General features: G+C 44.6%; 1 long non-coding RNA gene and 1 pseudogene across 2 annotated transcripts in view; both read right to left on the bottom strand.

Annotated features, from left to right (window-relative positions):
- LOC143781411 (protein-cysteine N-palmitoyltransferase HHAT-like protein) overlaps nucleotides 1-14220 on the bottom strand; it is a 61559-nt pseudogene extending 47339 nt beyond the window's left edge. The window contains exon 1 of the transcript XR_013216699.1: nucleotides 14034-14220. The product of XR_013216699.1 is annotated as a protein-cysteine N-palmitoyltransferase HHAT-like protein (transcript). The remainder of the gene's footprint in view (nucleotides 1-14033) is intronic.
- A 2376-nt stretch (nucleotides 14221-16596) lies between these two features.
- On the bottom strand, nucleotides 16597-17150 carry LOC143781413 (uncharacterized). The gene is made up of 3 exons (XR_013216700.1): nucleotides 17121-17150; nucleotides 16958-17025; nucleotides 16597-16708 (listed from the first exon to the last, which is right to left on the bottom strand). It is a non-coding gene; the product is annotated as an uncharacterized LOC143781413 (long non-coding RNA).
- Between the last annotated feature and the right edge of the window lie 1705 nt (nucleotides 17151-18855).

The raw sequence follows: 18855 nt of genomic DNA, 5'->3' as shown, positions 1-18855 counted from the left end.
CTAGTGGTAATACAACTGCAGCACTCACATGTATACAGCTCCCCCTAGTGGTGATACAACTGCAGTACTCACATGTATACAGCTCTCCCTCGTGGTAATACAACTGCAGTACTCACATGTATACAGCTCCCCCTAGTGGTAATACAACTGCAGTACTCACATGTATACAGCTCCCCCTAGTGGTGATACAACTGCAGTACTCACATGTATACAGCTCCCCCTAGTGGTAATACAACTGCAGCACTCACATGTATACAGCTCCCCCTAGTGGTAATACAACTGCAGCACTCACATGTATACAGCTCCCCCTAGTGGTAATACAACTGCAGTACTCACATGTATACAGCTCCCACTAGTGCTAATACAACTGCAGTACTCACATGTATACAGCTCCCCCTAGTGGTAATACAACTGCAGCACTCACATGTATACAGCTCCCCCTAGTGGTAATACAACTGCAGTACTCACATGTATACAGCTCCCCCTAGTGGTAATACAACTGCAGCACTCACATGTATACAGCTCCCCCTAGTGGTGATACAACTGCAGTACTCACATGTATACAGCTCCCCCTAGTGGTAATACAACTGCAGCACTCACATGTATACAGCTCCCTCTAGTGGTGACACAACTGCAGCACTCACATGTATACAGCTCCCCCTAGTGATAATACAACTGCAGTACTCACATGTATACAGCTCCCTCTAGTGGTAATACAACTGCAGTACTCACATGTATACAGCTCCCCCTAGTGGTAATACAACTGCAGCACTCACATGTATACAGCTCCCCCTAGTGGTGATACAACTGCAGCACTCACATGTATACAGCTCCCTCTAGTGGTAATACAACTGCAGCGCTCAAATGTATACAGCTCCCTCTAGTGGTAATACAACTGCAGTACTCACATGTATACAGCTCCCCCTAGTGGTAATACAACTGCAGTACTCACATGTATACAGCTCCTCTAGTGGTAATACAACTGCAGTACTCACATGTATACAGCTCCCCCTAGTGGTAATACAACTGCAGTATTCACATGTATACAGCTCCCCCTAGTGGTACTACAACTGCAGCACTCACATGTATACAGCTCCCCCTCGTGGTAATACAACTGCAGTACTCACATGTATACAGCTCCCCCTAGTGGTAATACAACTGCAGCACTCACATGTATACAGCTCCCCCTAGTGGTAATACAACTGCAGTACTCACATGTATACAGCTCCCACTAGTGGTAATACAACTGCAGTACTCACATGTATACAGCTCCCCCTAGTGGTAATATAACTGCAGCACTCACATGTATACAGCTCCCCCTAGTGGTAATACAACTGCAGTACTCACATGTATACAGCTCCCTCTAGTGGTAATACATCTGCAGTACTCACATGTATACAGCTCCCCCTAGTGGTAATACATCTGCAGTACTCACATGTATACAGCTCCCCCTAGTGGTAATACAACTGCAGTACTCACATGTATACAGCTCCCCCTAGTGGTAATACAACTGCAGCACTCACATGTATACAGCTCCCCCTAGTGGTGATACAACTGCAGCACTCACATGTATACAGCTCCCTCTAGTGGTAATACAACTGCAGTACTCACATGTATACAGCTCCCCCTAGTGGTAATACAACTGCAGCACTCACATGTATACAGCTCCCTCTAGTGGTAATACAACTGCAGCGCTCACATGTATACAGCTCCCTCTAGTAGTAATACAACGTATACAGCTCTCTCTAGTGGTGATACAACTGCAGTACTCACATGTATACAGCTCCCCCTAGTGGTGATACAACTGCAGTACTCACATGTATACAGCTCCCTCTAGTGGTGATACAACTGCAGTACTCACATGTATACAGCTCCCTCTAGTGGTGATACAACTGCAGCGCTCAAATGTATACAGCTCCCTCTAGTGGTAATACAACTGCAGTACTCACATGTATACAGCTCCCCCTAGTGGTAATACAACTGCAGCACTCACATGTATACAGCTCCCTCTAGTGGTAATACAACTGCAGCGCTCACATGTATACAGCTCCCTCTAGTAGTAATACAACGTATACAGCTCTCTCTAGTGGTGATACAACTGCAGTACTCACATGTATACAGCTCCCCCTAGTGGTGATACAACTGCAGTACTCACATGTATACAGCTCCCTCTAGTGGTGATACAACTGCAGTACTCACATGTATACACCTCCCCCTAGTGGTGATACAACTGCAGTACACACATGTATACAGCTCTCCCTAGTGGTAATACAACTGCAGTACTCACATGTATACAGCTCCCCCTAGTGGTAATACAACTGCAGTACTCACATGTATACAGCTCCCTCTAGTGGTAATACAACTGCAGTACTCACATGTATACAGCTCCCTCTAGTGGTAATACAACTGCAGTACTCACATGTATACACCTCCCCCTAGTGGTGATACAACTGCAGTACTCACATGTATACAGCTCCCCCTAGTGGTGATACAACTGCAGTACTCACATGTATACAGCTCCCTCTAGTGGTGATACAACTGCAGCACTCACATGTATACAGCTCCCTCTAGTGGTGATACAACTGCAGTACTCACATGTATACACCTCCCCCTAGTGGTGATACAACTGCAGCACTCACATGTATACAGCTCCCTCTAGTGGTGATACAACTGCAGTACTCACATGTATACAGCTCCCCCTAGTGGTGATACAACTGCAGTACTCACATGTATACAGCTCCCTCTAGTGGTAATACAACTGCAGTACTCACATGTATACACCTCCCCCTAGTGGTAATACAACTGCAGTACTCACATGTATACAGCTCCCCCTAGTGGTAATACAACTGCAGTACTCACATGTATACAGCTCCCCCTAGTGGTAATACAACTGCATTACTCACATGTATACACCTCCCCCTAGTGGTAATACAACTGCAGCACTCACATGTATACAGCTCCCCCTAGTGGTAATACAACTGCAGTACTCACATGTATACAGCTCCTCCTAGTGGTAATACAACTGCAGTACTCACATGTATACAGCTCCCTCTAGTGGTAATACAACTGCAGTACTCACATGTATACAGCTCCCCCTAGTGGTAATACAACTGCAGTACTCACATGTATACAGCTCCCCCTAGTGGTGATACAACTGCAGTACTCACATGTATACAGCTCCCTCTAGTGGTAATACAACTGCAGTACTCACATGTATACAGCTCCCCCTAGTGGTAATACAACTGCAGTACTCACATGTATACAGCTCCCTCTAGTGGTAATACAACTGCAGTACTCACATGTATACATCTCCCCCTAGTGGTGATACAACTGCAGCACTCACATGTATACAGCTCCCTCTAGTGGTGATACAACTGCAGTACTCACATGTATACAGCTCCCCCTAGTGGTAATACAACTGCAGTACTCACATGTATACAGCTCCCCCTAGTGGTAATACAACTGCAGTACTCACATGTATACAGCTCCCCCTAGTGGTAATACAACTGCAGTACTCACATGTATACACCTCCCCCTAGTGGTAATACAACTGCAGTACTCACATGTATACAGCTCCCCCTAGTGGTAATACAACTGCAGTACTCACATGTATACAGCTCCCCCTAGTGGTAATACAACTGCAGTACTCACATGTATACACCTCCCCCTAGTGGTAATACAACTGCAGCACTCACATGTATACAGCTCCCCCTAGTGGTAATACAACTGCAGTACTCACATGTATACAGCTCCTCCTAGTGGTAATACAACTGCAGTACTCACATGTATACAGCTCCCCCTAGTGGTAATACAACTGCAGTACTCACATGTATACAGCTCCTCCTAGTGGTAATACAACTGCAGTACTCACATGTATACAGCTCCCTCTAGTGGTAATACAACTGCAGCACTCACATGTATACAGCTCCCTCTAGTGGTAATACAACTGCTGTACTCACATGTATACAGCTCCCCCTAGTGGTAATACAACTGCAGTACTCACATGTATACAGCTCCCTCTAGTGGTAATACAACTGCAGTACTCACATGTATACATCTCCCCCTAGTGGTGATACAACTGCAGGACTCACATGTAATACAGCTCCCTCTAGTGGTGATACAACTGCAGTACTCACATGTATACAGCTCCCCCTAGTGGTGATACAACTGCAGCACTCACATGTATACACCTCCCCCTAGTGGTAATACAACTGCAGTACTCACATGTATACAGCTCCCTCTAGTGGTGATACAACTGCAGCACTCACATGTATACAGCTCCCCCTAGTGGTAATACAACTGCAGTACTCACATGTATACAGCTCCCCCTAGTGGTGATACAACTGCAGCACTCACATGTATACACCTCCCCCTAGTAGTAATACAACTGCAGTACTCACATGTATACAGCTCCCTCTAGTGGTGATACAACTGCAGTACTCACATGTATACACCTCCCCCTAGTGGTAATACAACTGCAGCACTCACATGTATACAGCTCCCTCTAGTGGTAATACAACTGCAGCACTCACATGTATACAGCTCCCCCTAGTGGTGATACAACTGCAGTACTCACATGTATACACCTCCCCCTAGTGGTAATACAACTGCAGTACTCACATGTATACAGCTCCCCCTAGTGGTGATACAACTGCAGCACTCACATGTATACAGCTCCCTCTAGTGGTAATACAACTGCAGCACTCACATGTATACAGCTCCCCCTAGTGGTGATACAACTGCAGTACTCACATGTATACAGCTCCCTCTAGTGGTGATACAACTGCAGTACTCACATGTATACAGCTCCCCCTAGTGGTGATACAACTGCAGCACTCACATGTATACAGCTCCCTCTAGTGATAATACAACTGCAGCACTCACATGTATACAGCTCCCTCTAGTGGTGATACAACTGCAGTACTCACATGTATACAGCTCCCTCTAGTGGTGATACAACTGCAGTACTCACATGTATACAGCTCCCCCTAGTGGTAATACAACTGCAGTACTCACATGTATACAGCTCCCCCTAGTGGTAATACAACTGCAGTACTCACATGTATACAGCTCCCCCTAGTGGTGATACAACTGCAGTACTCACATGTATACAGCTCCCTCTAGTGGTGATACAACTGCAGTACTCACATGTATACAGCTCCCTCTAGTGGTAATACAACTGCAGTTCTCACATGTATACAGCTCCCCCTAGTGGTGATACAACTGCAGTACTCACATGTATACAGCTCCCCCTAGTGGTGATACAACTGCAGTACTCACATGTATACAGCTCCCTCTAGTGGTGATACAACTGCAGTACTCACATGTATACAGCTCCCTCTAGTGGTGATACAACTGCAGCACTCACATGTATACAGCTCCCCCTAGTGGTGATACAACTGCAGTACTCACATGTATACAGCTCCCCCTAGTGGTGATACAACTGCAGCACTCACATGTATACAGCTCCCCCTAGTGGTGATACAACTGCAGTACTCACATGTATACAGCTCCCCCTAGTGGTGATACAACTGCAGCACTCACATGTATACAGCTCCCCCTAGTGGTGATACAACTGCAGCACTCACATGTATACAGCTCCCCCTAGTGGTAATACAACTGCAGTACTCACATGTATACAGCTCCCTCTAATGGTAATACAACTGCAGTACTCACATGTATACAGCTCCCTCTAGTGGTGATACAACTGCAGCACTCACATGTATACAGCTCCCCCTAGTGGTAATACAACTGCAGTACTCACATGTATACAGCTCCCCCTAGTGGTGATACAACTGCAGTACTCACATGTATACAGCTCCCTCTAGTGGTGATACAACTGCAGTACTCACATGTATACAGCTCCCTCTAGTGGTAATACAACTGCAGTACTCACATGTATACAGCTCCCCCTAGTGGTAATACAACTGCAGTACTCACATGTATACAGCTCCCTCTAGTGGTGATACAACTGCAGCACTCACATGTATACAGCTCCCCCTAGTGGTAATACAACTGCAGTACTCACATGTATACAGCTCCCCCTAGTGGTAATACAACTGCAGTACTCACATGTATACAGCTCCCTCTAGTGGTGATACAACTGCAGCACTCACATGTATACAGCTCCCTCTAGTGGTAATACAACTGCAGCACTCACATGTATACAGCTCCCCCTAGTGGTAATACAACTGCAGGACTCACATGTATACAGCTCCCTCTAGTGGTAATACAACTGCAGGACTCACATGTATACAGCTCCCCCTAGTGGTGATACAACTGCAGTACTCACATGTATACAGCTCCCTCTAGTGGTGATACAACTGCAGTACTCATATGTATACAGCTCCCCCTAGTGGTAATAAAACTGCAGCACTCACATGTATACACCTCCCCCTAGTGGTAATACAACTGCAGCACTCACATGTATACACCTCCCCCTAGTGGTAATACAACTGCAGCACTCACATGTATACAGCTCCCCCTAGTGGTAATACAACTGCAGCACTCACATGTATACAGCTCCCCCTAGTGGTAATAAAACTGCAGCACTCACATGTATACACCTCCCCCTAGTGGTAATACAACTGCAGCACTCACATGTATACACCTCCCCCTAGTGGTAATACAACTGCAGCACTCACATGTATACACCTCCCCCTAGTGGTAATACAACTGCAGCACTCACATGTATACAGCTCCCCCTTGTGGTAATACAACTGCAGCACTCACATGTATACAGCTCCCCCTAGTGGTAATAAAACTGCAGCACTCACATGTATACACCTCCCCCTAGTGGTAATACAACTGCAGCACTCACATGTATACAGCTCCCCCTAGTGGTGATACAACTGCAGTACTCACATGTATACACCTCCCCCTAGTGGTAATACAACTGCAGCACTCACATGTATACAGCTCCCTCTAGTGGTAATACAACTGCAGTACTCACATGTATACAGCTCCCTCTAGTGGTGATACAACTGCAGCACTCACATGTATACAGCTCCCTCTAGTGGTAATACAACTGCAGGACTCACATGTATACAGCTCCCCCTAGTGGTGATACAACTGCAGTACTCACATGTATACAGCTCTCTCTAGTGGTGATACAACTGCAGTACTCACATGTATACAGCTCTCTCTAGTGGTAATACAACTGCAATACTCACATGTATACAGCTCCCTCTAGTGGTGATACAACTGCAGTACTCACATGTATACAGCTCCCTCTAGTGGTGATACAACTGCAGTACTCACATGTATACAGCTCCCCCTAGTGGTGATACAACTGCAGCACTCACATGTATACAGCTCCCTCTAGTGGTAATACAACTGCAGTACTCACATGTATACAGCTCCCTCTAGTGGTGATACAACTGCAGTACTCACATGTATACAGCTCCCTCTAGTGGTAATACAACTGCAGTACTCACATGTATACAGCTCCCTCTAGTGGTGATACAACTGCAGTACTCACATGTATACACCTCCCCCTAGTGGTAATACAACTGCAGCACTCACATGTATACAGCTCCCCCTAGTGGTGATACAACTGCAGCACTCACATGTATACAGCTCCCCCTAGTGGTAATACAACTGCAGTACTCACATGTATACAGCTCCTCTAGTGGTAATACAACTGCAGTACTCACATGTATACAGCTCCCTCTAGTGGTGATACAACTGCAGTACTCACATGTATACAGCTCCCTCTAGTGGTAATACACCTGCAGTACTCACATGTATACAGCTCCCCCTAGTGGTAATACAACTGCAGTACTCACATGTATACAGCTCCCTCTAGTGGTAATACAACTGCAGCACTCACATGTATACAGCTCCCCCTAGTGGTAATACAACTGCAGCACTCACATGTATACAGCTCCCCCTAGTGGTGATACAACTGCAGCACTCACATGTATACAGCTCCCTCTAGTGGTAATACAACTGCAGTACTCACATGTATACAGCTCCCTCTAGTGGTGATACAACTGCAGTACTCACATGTATACAGCTCCCTCTAGTGGTAATACAACTGCAGTACTCACATGTATACAGCTCCCTCTAGTGGTGATACAACTGCAGTACTCACATGTATACACCTCCCCCTAGTGGTAATACAACTGCAGCACTCACATGTATACAGCTCCCCCTAGTGGTGATACAACTGCAGCACTCACATGTATACAGCTCCCCCTAGTGGTAATACAACTGCAGTACTCACATGTATACAGCTCCTCTAGTGGTAATACAACTGCAGTACTCACATGTATACAGCTCCCTCTAGTGGTGATACAACTGCAGTACTCACATGTATACAGCTCCCTCTAGTGGTAATACACCTGCAGTACTCACATGTATACAGCTCCCCCTAGTGGTAATACAACTGCAGTACTCACATGTATACAGCTCCCCCTAGTGGTAATACAACTGCAGCGCTCAAATGTATACAGCTCCCCCTAGTGGTAATACAACTGCAGTACTCACATGTATACAGCTCCCCCTAGTGGTGATACAACTGCAGTACTCACATGTATACAGCTCCCTCTAGTGGTAATACAACTGCAGCACTCACATGTATACAGCTCCCCCTAGTGGTGATACAACTGCAGCACTCACATGTATACAGCTCCCCCTAGTGGTAATACAACTGCAGTACTCACATGTATACAGCTCCTCTAGTGGTAATACAACTGCAGTACTCACATGTATACAGCTCCCTCTAGTGGTGATACAACTGCAGCATTCACATGTATACAGCTCCCCCTAGTGGTGATACAACTGCAGTACACACATGTATACAGCTCCCTCTAGTGGTAATACAACTGCAGTACTCACATGTATACAGCTCCCTCTAGTGGTAATACAACTGCAGTACTCACATGTATACAGCTCCCCCTAGTGGTGATACAACTGCAGTACACACATGTATACAGCTCCCCCTAGTGGTAATACAACTGCAGTACTCACATGCATACAGCTCCCCCTAGTGGTAATACAACTGCAGCACTCACATGTATACAGCTCCCCCTAGTGGTAATACAACTGCAGCACTCACATGTATACAGCTCCCCCTAGTGGTGATACAACTGCAATGCTCACATGTATACAGCTCCCCCTAGTGGTAACACAACTGCAGTACTCACATGTATACAGCTCCCTCTAGTGGTAATACAACTGCAGTACTCACATGTATACAGCTCCCCCTAGTGGTAATACAACTGCAGCACTCACATGTATACAGCTCCCCCTAGTGGTAATACAACTGCAGCACTCACATGTATACAGCTCCCCCTAGTGGTAATACAACTGCAGCACTCACATGTATACAGCTCCCCCTAGTGGTAATACAACTGCAGCACTCACATGTATACAGCTCCCCCTAGTGGTAATACAACTGCAGCACTCACATGTATACAGCTCCCCCTAGTGGTGATACAACTGCAGCACTCACATGTATACAGCTCCCCCTAGTGGTGATACAACTGCAGCACTCACATGTATACAGCTCCCCCTAGTGGTAATACAACTGCAGCACTCACATGTATACAGCTCCCCCTAGTGGTGATACAACTGCAGCACTCACATGTATACAGCTCCCTCTAGTGGTAATACAACTGCAGCACTCACATGTATACAGCTCCCCCTAGTGGTAATACAACTGCAGTACTCACATGTATACAGCTCCCCCTAGTGGTGATACAACTGCATCACTCACATGTATACAGCTCCCCCTAGTGGTGATACAACTGCAGCACTCACATGTATACAGCTCCCCCTAGTGGTAATACAACTGCAGCACTCACATGTATACAGCTCCCCCTAGTGGTAATACAACTGCAGTACTCACATGTATACAGCTCCCTCTAGTGGTGATACATCTGCAGTACTCAAATGTATACAGCTCCCCCTAGTGGTAATACACCTGCAGCACTCACATGTATACAGCTCCCCCTAGTGGTAATACAACTGCAGCACTCACATGTATACAACTCCCCCTAGTGGTAATACAACTGCAGTACTCACATGTATACAGCTCCCCCTAGTGGTAATACAACTGCAGCACTCACATGTATACAGCTCCCCCTAGTGGTAATACAACTGCAGTACTCACATGTATACAGCTCCCCCTAGTGGTGATACAACTGCAGCACTCACATGTATACAGCTCCCTCTAGTGGTAATACAACTGCAGCACTCACATGTATACAGCTCCCCCTAGTGGTAATACAACTGCAGTACTCACATGTATACAGCTCCCCCTAGTGGTGATACAACTGCATCACTCACATGTATACAGCTCCCCCTAGTGGTGATACAACTGCAGCACTCACATGTATACAGCTCCCTCTAGTGGTAATACAACTGCAGCACTCACATGTATACAGCTCCCCCTAGTGGTAATACAACTGCAGTGCTCACATGTATACAGCTCCCCCTAGTGGTAATACAACTGCAGTATTCACATGTATACAGCTCCCCCTAGTGGTAATACAACTGCAGCACTCACATGTATACAGCTCCCCCTAGTGGTAATACAACTGCAGCACTCACATGTATACAGCTCCCTCTAGTGGTAATACACCTGCAGCACTCACATGTATACAGCTCCCCCTAGTGGTAATACACCTGCAGCACTCACATGTATACAGCTCCCTCTAGTGGTGATACAACTGCAGTACTCACATGTATACAGCTCCCTCTAGTGGTGATACAACTGCAGTACTCACATGTATACAGCTCCCTCTAGTGGTAATACAACTGCAGTACTCACATGTATACAGCTCCCCCTAGTGGTGATACAACTGCAGTACTCACATGTATACAGCTCCCTCTAGTGGTGATACAACTGCAGTACTCACATGTATACAGCTCCCTCTAGTGGTAATACAACTGCAGTACTCACATGTATACAGCTCCCCCTAGTGGTAATACACCTGCAGCACTCACATGTATACAGCTCCCTCTAGTGGTGATACAACTGCAGCACTCACATGTATACAGCTCCCTCTAGTGGTAATACAACTGCAGTACTCACATGTATACAGCTCCCCCTAGTGGTAATACAACTGCAGTACTCACATGTATACAGCTCCTCTAGTGGTAATACAACTGCAGCACTCACATGTATACAGCTCCCCCTAGTGGTAATACAACTGCAGTACTCACATGTATACAGCTCCCTCTAGTGGTGATACAACTGCAGTACTCACATGTATACAGCTCCCCCTAGTGGTAATACAACTGCAGTACTCACATGTATACAGCTCCCTCTAGTGGTGATACAACTGCAGCACTCACATGTATACAGCTCCCTCTAGTGGTGATACAACTGCAGCACTCACATGTATACAGCTCCCTCTAGTGGTGATACAACTGCAGCACTCACATGTATACAGCTCCCCCTAGTGGTAATACAACTGCAGCACTCACATGTATACAGCTCCCCCTAGTGGTGATACAACTGCAGCACTCACATGTATACAGCTCCCCCTAGTGGTAATACAACTGCAGTACTCACATGTATACAGCTCCCTCTAGTGGTGATACACCTGCAGCACTCACATGTATACAGCTCCCTCTAGTGGTGATACAACTGCAGTACTCACATGTATACAGCTCCCCCTAGTGGTAATACACCTGCAGCACTCACATGTATACAGCCCCCCCTAGTGGTAATACACCTGCAGCACTCACATGTATACAGCTCCCTCTAGTGGTAATACACCTGCAGCACTCACATGTACAGTTAGGTCCATATATATTTGGACAGAGACAACATTTTTCCAATTTTGGTTATAGACATTACCACAATGAATTTTAAACAAAACAATTCAGATGCAGTTGAAGTTCAGACTTTCAGCTTTCATTTGAGGGTATCCACATTAAAATTGGATGAAGGGTTTAGGAGTTTCAGCTCCTTAACATGTGCCACCCTGTTTTTAAAGGGACCAAAAGTAATTGGACAATTGACTCCAAGGCTATTTCATGGACAGGTGTGGGCAATCCCTTCGTTATGTCATTCTCAATTAAGCAGATAAAAGGCCTGGAGGTGATTTGAGGTGTGGTGCTGCATTTGGAAGGTTTTGCTGTGAAGTAAACATGCGGTCAAAGGAGCTCTCCATGCAAGTGAAACAAGCCATCCTTAAGCTGCGAAAACAGAAAAAACCCATCCGAGAAATTGCTACAATATTAGGAGTGGCAAAATGTACAGTTTGGTGCATCCTGAGAAAGAAAGAAAGCACTGGTGAACTCATCAATGCAAAAAGACCTGGGCGCCCACGGAAGACAACAGTGGTGGATGATCGCAGAATAATCTCCATGGTGAAGAGAAACTTCACAACAGCCAACCAAGTGACCAGCACTCTCCAGGAGGTCGGCGTATCAATATCCAAATCTACCATAAAGAGAAGACTGCATGAAAGTAACTACAGAGGGTTCACTGCACGGTGCAAGCCACTCATAAGCATCAAGAATAAAAAGGCTAAAAAACATCTAAAAAAGCCAGCACAGTTCTGGAATAACATTCTTTGGACAGATGAAACCAAGATCAACCTCTACCAGAATGATGGAAAGAGAAAAGTATGGTGAAGGCGTGGTACAGCTCATGATCCAAAGCATACCACATCATCTGTAAAACACGGCGGAGGCAGTGTGATGGCTTGGGCGTGCATGGCTGCCGGTGGCACTGGGTCACTAGTGTTTATTGATGATGTGACACAGGACAGAAGCAGCCGAATGATGTCTGAGGTCTTCAGAGCCGCCATACTGTGTGCTCAGATCCAGCCAAATGCAGCCAAACTGATTGGTCGTCGTTTCATACTACAGATGGACAATGACCCAAAACATGAAGCCAAAGCAACCCAGGAGTTTATTAAAGCAAAGAAGTGGAATATTCTTGAATGGCCAAGTCAGTCACCTGATCTCAACCCAATTGAGCAGCATTTTACTTGTTAAAGACTAAACTTCAGACAGAAAGGCCCACAAACAACCAGCAACTGAAAACCACCACAGTGAAGGCCTGGCCGAGCATCAAAAAGGAGGAAACACAGCGTCTGGTGATGTCCATGAGGAGGAAACACAGCGTCTGGTGATGTCCATGAGTTCAAGGCTTCAGGCAGTCATTGCCAACAAAGGGTTTTCAACCAAGCACTAAAAATGAACATTTTATTTAAAATTATTGAATCTGTCCAATTACTTTTGGTCCCTTTAAAAACAGGGTGGCACATGTTAAGGAGCTGAAACTCCTAAACCCTTCATCCAATTTTAATGTGGATACCCTCAAATGAAAGCTGAAAGTCTGAACTTCAACTGCATCTGAATTGTTTTGTTTAAAATTCATTGTGGTAATGTCTATAACCAAAATTGGAAAAATGTTGTCTCTGTCCAAATATATATGGACCTAACTGTATACAGCTCCCTCTAGTGGTAATACAACTGCAGCACTCACATGTATACAGCTCCCTCTAGTGGTGATACAACTGTAGTATTCACATGTATACAGCTCCCCCTAGTGGTAATACACCTGCAGCACTCACATGTATACAACTCCCCCTAGTGGTAATACAACTGCAGTACTCACATGTATACAGCTCCCCCTAGTGGTAATACAACTGCAGCACTCACATTTGTAACCATTGTCACGCACAATAATAAAAGTATATTTCGATATGTCCATGTCCTGGTATTTTATCTGGTTCTTTTGACCCTTACTGAATTGTTCTGGCTATAGTACTCACCTGTATACAGCTCCCTCTAGTGGTGAAACAACTGCAGCACTCACATGTATACAGCTCCCCCTAGTGTTGGCTGCAGGGAGTCAGTATATAACTTTTTGTCTATGCAGAGAAAAGACCCTCACCTTTATGTATTGCATACCCCAGAAATGGTAAGACCCCTTTGAACCTGAAGTTCTCCATCTGCCTCAGCAGTGGAACCCCTGATCCTGGCTGATGGGGTATACTGGGATTTGTAGTCCCCAGCAGGCCTGTGATTTAGTCATGGCAGCTCCTGTAGCTCAGAAAACATACTTGCCAAGAGATGAAAGGTTCCAGTTTGAAGGATGCGAGGCTGCACAGACCGGCGATGAAGCAGAGCCACTTCTGTTTCACCAGCGACACGGTGTAGAGGAGGAGGCAGTGCGACAGGATCAGCATCAGGTAGTTACTGCCCATGATGGTCAGGACGGTCAGCATCCCATAGGGCATGTAAACCCAGGACCTGTGCTGTGAGGAGGCAGGACCAGAGGAGACAAGCTGAAACAGCAGCACAGAGGATTTCAGGAGAGAAATATGGTGTAGTGAGCACAGGACTGCAGGGGTACTGGCAGGGTGTGAGGAGACGTAAGGAGCAGGGGACCCCATGACAGTACCGAGTATTTCAGGAGAGGAGTGTGTTAATTTTGTGGGGGGTCACAGATGAAACACTAAATAGAGGTAGAAGAAGGGTCTCCTCCAGCAGCACAGAGTATTTGAGAACAGGAGATTGTAAACTTATAGGATCTCACAGACTTAACATTACAGTTGTGCACAAAAGTTTACATACCCCGGCAGAATTTTTGCTTTCTTGGCCTTTTTTCGGAGAATATGAATGATAACACCAAAACGTTTCCTCCACTCATGGTTAGTGGTTGGGTGAAGCCATTTATGGTCAAACTACTGTGTTTTCTCTTTATAAATGATAATGACAACATAAAACATCCAAATGACCCTGATCAAAAGTTCACACATCCTGGTGATTGTGGCCTGATAACATGCACAGAAGTTGACAAAAAAAATGGATGTCAATCGCTACTCAAGGTAACTTCCTCACCTGTGACCTGTTTGCTTGTAATCAGTGTGTGTGCATAAAAGCGGAGTGAGTTTCTGGGATCCAGACAGACTCTTGCATCTTTCATCCAGCCACTGATGTTTCTGGATTGTGAGTCATGGGGAAAGCAAAAGAATTGTGAACGGATCTACGGGAAAAGGTAGTTGAAGTGTATAAAACAGGAAAGGGATACAAAAAGATATCCAAGGAGTTGATAATGCCAGACAGCAGCGTTCACACTGTGATTAACAAATGGAAAATCAGGAGCTCTGTAAAAACAAAACCACGGTCAGGTAGACCAACAAAAATGTCGTCCACAACTGCCAGGAAAATTGTTCGGGATGCAAAGAAAAACCCACAAATAACCTCACCTGAAATACTGGACTCCATGAAGGAAATTTGGAGGGATGAGATCAAAATTTAACTTTTTGGCCACAACCATAAACGTTACATTTGGAGAGAGGTCAACAAGGTCTGTGAAGAAAGGAACACCATTCCTACTGTAAAGCATGGAGGTGGATCGCTGATGTTTTGGGGATGTGTGAGCTACAAAGGCACAGGAAACTTGGTCAAAGTTATCAGCAAATACTGGAGGCAAGTTTGCACTCATCAGCCCAGAAGCTGCACATGGGACGTACTTGGACATTCCACCATGACAACGATCGTAAACACGTAAACAAGGCCAAGTCGACCTGTCATTGGCTACAGCAGAATAAAGTGAAGGTTCTGGAGTGGCCATCTCAGTCTCCTGACCTCAGTATCATTGAGCCACTCTGGGGAGATCTCAGCGCGCAGTTCATGCTAGACAGCCCAGGAATTTACAGGAACCGGAGGCTTTATGCCAAGAAGAGTGGGCAGCTTTACCATCTGAGAAAATAAAGAACCTCATCATCAATTACCATAAAAGACTTCAAGCTGTCATTGATGTTAGAGGGGGGCAATACACGGTATTAAGAAATGGGGTATGTGAACTTATGATCAGGGTCATTTGGATGTTTGGGTTGTCATTATGATTTAAAAAGTGAAAACACAGTAGTCTGACAATAAATGGCTTCACCCAACAACTAACCATGAGTGGAGGAAAAGTTTTGGTGTTATCATTCATATTGTCTGAAAACAGGCCAAGAAAGCAAAAAATCTGCCGGGGTATGTAAACTTTTGAGCACAACTGTATGTAGCGGTCGGATCAGGATCCCCCCCAGCAGCACAGAGTATTTCTGAAGTGGCTGCATGTATCATGTAGAAGGTCACAGATTGCTACTTAAGTAATGGCAGGAGCAGAAGCTTCAGCAGCACAGAGGTTTTCAGGAGAGCAGTGCACTGATCCTGTGGGAGACTGATTCATTCCTGCAGGGTGTAATGATTTCTTATAGTCTTGATACATTTATTGATTAATATATTCTACATTTATCTGTATCTACATTCCTGCAATGTATGGGTGTCTCCCCAAAATGCTAGGGGAGCAGGTAAGTTTCCAATAACAGTTTCTGGTAGCTGCCACTAGGGGGAGCTGCTGCATAAGTCGTTACATGCTCCCCTGTATGCAGTGAGCTCCCCCTAGTGGCAGCCTGTGACCATAACGCTGTGAGAAGTGAAGGGGGATGTGGAGCTCAGTATCGGGTATACAATGGAGGCTCTTGTGCTGTAATTCTGAGGCTGCGCTTGTACTTGTGGGCAGGTGTATATATGGGTTCAATATTCTACGAGGACCCCATTACGGTGATGCTTCATACTGATTGTGGGGGTCCCTTATCATCTGCAAGTACGTCACATGAAGAAACCCACCTGAGGGATTAGGAGAGAAGACCTTGGCGAAAATGACGTGTCCGGCAAGCGTAAAAATGATGTAACTTCTGAAAGTCGTCAACCACATGACCCACTCAAAGTCTGCGACGTCCTGCAACAATCAGAAGATGTCAAACTGCTGCTCGTATGGAAATAAAGGGAATTATCTGCCATTATCTTCCTAGTTTCTGAGATGTCTACAGAAATTGATCATTCAGGAGGTGGGGAAAGCTGGGTGATCGGAGCAATGGCCGCCATTATAGTTATGGGTTAACTTGCATAAAGGACTTGTAGTAGCTTAAAAGGCCACGAGGTGGCGCTGTTATTATTGCTGCCGGCCTCAATCATTGCTTTCTCTCACCATTTTTCTCCCAAAGTAATACCAGCCAGATTTCACATTCTCTTTGAATGATTTCCGATTCATGTTATCTGAAAAAGAATAAAACAACATAAATAACAATCAGCCTCATATATAATAATCTCCCCCAATATAGTCACATTAATAAAAAAAAAACACGCCATACCTCGAGAGGCTTCAAAGATGCCATTCATAGAGTAAGCGAGAGCGAAGCCCAGGACCAGAGCGTAGAAGCCGAGCTCATAGTGCGGTAATGCTGTCTTAATCCCCATAGTGGCGGCAAATCAACTCTACAAATGGAAGAATACTGTCAGCCAGCTAAGAATATATATCGTAAACGCAATACCGAGAGATGGGAAGGATCTCCGACCTATTCAATATCAATAGATTCTACAGAAATGGCAGTATAATAGTTATATTTTTGTAAATAGGGGCAGTATTATAGTAGTTACATTCTTGTACATAGGGGCAGTATTATAGTAGTTATATTCTTGCACATAGGGGCAGTGTCATAGTAGTTATATTCTTGTACATAGGGGTAGTATTATAGTAGTTATATTCTTGTACATAGGAGCAGTATTATAGTAGTTATATTCTTGTACATAGGAGCAGTATTATAGTAGTTATATTCTTGCACATAGGAGCAGTATTATAGTAGTTATATTCTTGTACATAGGGGTAGTATTATAGTAGTTATATTCTTGTACATAGGGGTAGTATTATAGTAGTTATATTCTTGTACATATGGGCAGTATTATAGTAGTTATATTCTTGTACATAGGGGCAGTATTATAGTAGTTATATTCTTGTACATAGGGGTAGTATTATAGTAGTTATATTCTTGTACATAGGGGTAGTATTATAGTAGTTATATTCTTGTACATAGGGGCAGTATTATAGTAGTTATATTCTTGCACATAGGAGCAGTATAATAGTAGTTATATTCTTGTACATAGGGGTAGTATTATAGTAGTTATATTCCTGTACATGGGGTAGTATTATAGTAGTTATATTCTTGTACATAGGGGTAGTATTATAGTAGTTATATTCTTGTACATATGGGCAGTATTATAGTAGTTATATTCTTGTACATAGGGGTAGTATTATAGTAGTTATATTCTTGTACATAGGGGTAGTATTATAGTAGTTATATTCTTGTACATATGGGCAGTATTATAGTAGTTATATTCTTGTACATAGGGGTAGTATTATAGTAGTTATATTCTTGTACATAGGGGTAGTATTATAGTAGTTATATTCTTGTACATAGGGCAGTATTATAGTAGTTATATTCTTGTACATAGGGGCAGTATTATAGTAGTTATATTCTTGTACATAGGGGCAGTATTATAGTAGTTATATTCTTGTACATAGGGGGTAGTATTATAGTAGTTATATTCTTGTACATAGGGCAGTATTATAGTAGTTATATTCTTGTACATAGGGGCAGTATTTGTTATAATCTGGTGGCCTAGGAGCAGCATTAGACGTGCTCTGGAGAAGGTGGGACCTGTACTGACCGCAAGCCTGAACTTAACACCGCAACTAGAAGTAGCCGTGGGATGTTCCTGTCACTCCCTAGACACCTCGTCACAGCCTGAGGACTAATTACCCCTAAAGGAAGAAACAGGAAAACTATCTTGCCTCAGAGAAAATCCCCAAAGGATAGACAGCCCCCCACAAATATTGACTGTGAGAGGAGAGGGAAATTACATACGCAGAGTGAAAACAGAATTTAGCAAAGGAGGCCAAGCTAGCTAGAAAGAAAAGACAGGACAGAGTACTATGCGGTCAGTATTAAAATACTACAAAATATCCACCACAGAGAATACAAAAATCTCCACACCTAACTAAAGGCATGGAGGGTAACTCTGCATCTCCAGAGCTTGCAGCTTGGCTGA

Source organism: Ranitomeya variabilis, chromosome 6 (assembly GCF_051348905.1).
Source record: "Ranitomeya variabilis isolate aRanVar5 chromosome 6, aRanVar5.hap1, whole genome shotgun sequence".
In the NCBI taxonomy this organism is placed as follows: domain Eukaryota; kingdom Metazoa; phylum Chordata; class Amphibia; order Anura; family Dendrobatidae; genus Ranitomeya; species Ranitomeya variabilis.
The sequence above is the reverse complement of the archived record's forward strand: the minus strand, read 5'-3'. Positions and strand labels throughout refer to the sequence as shown.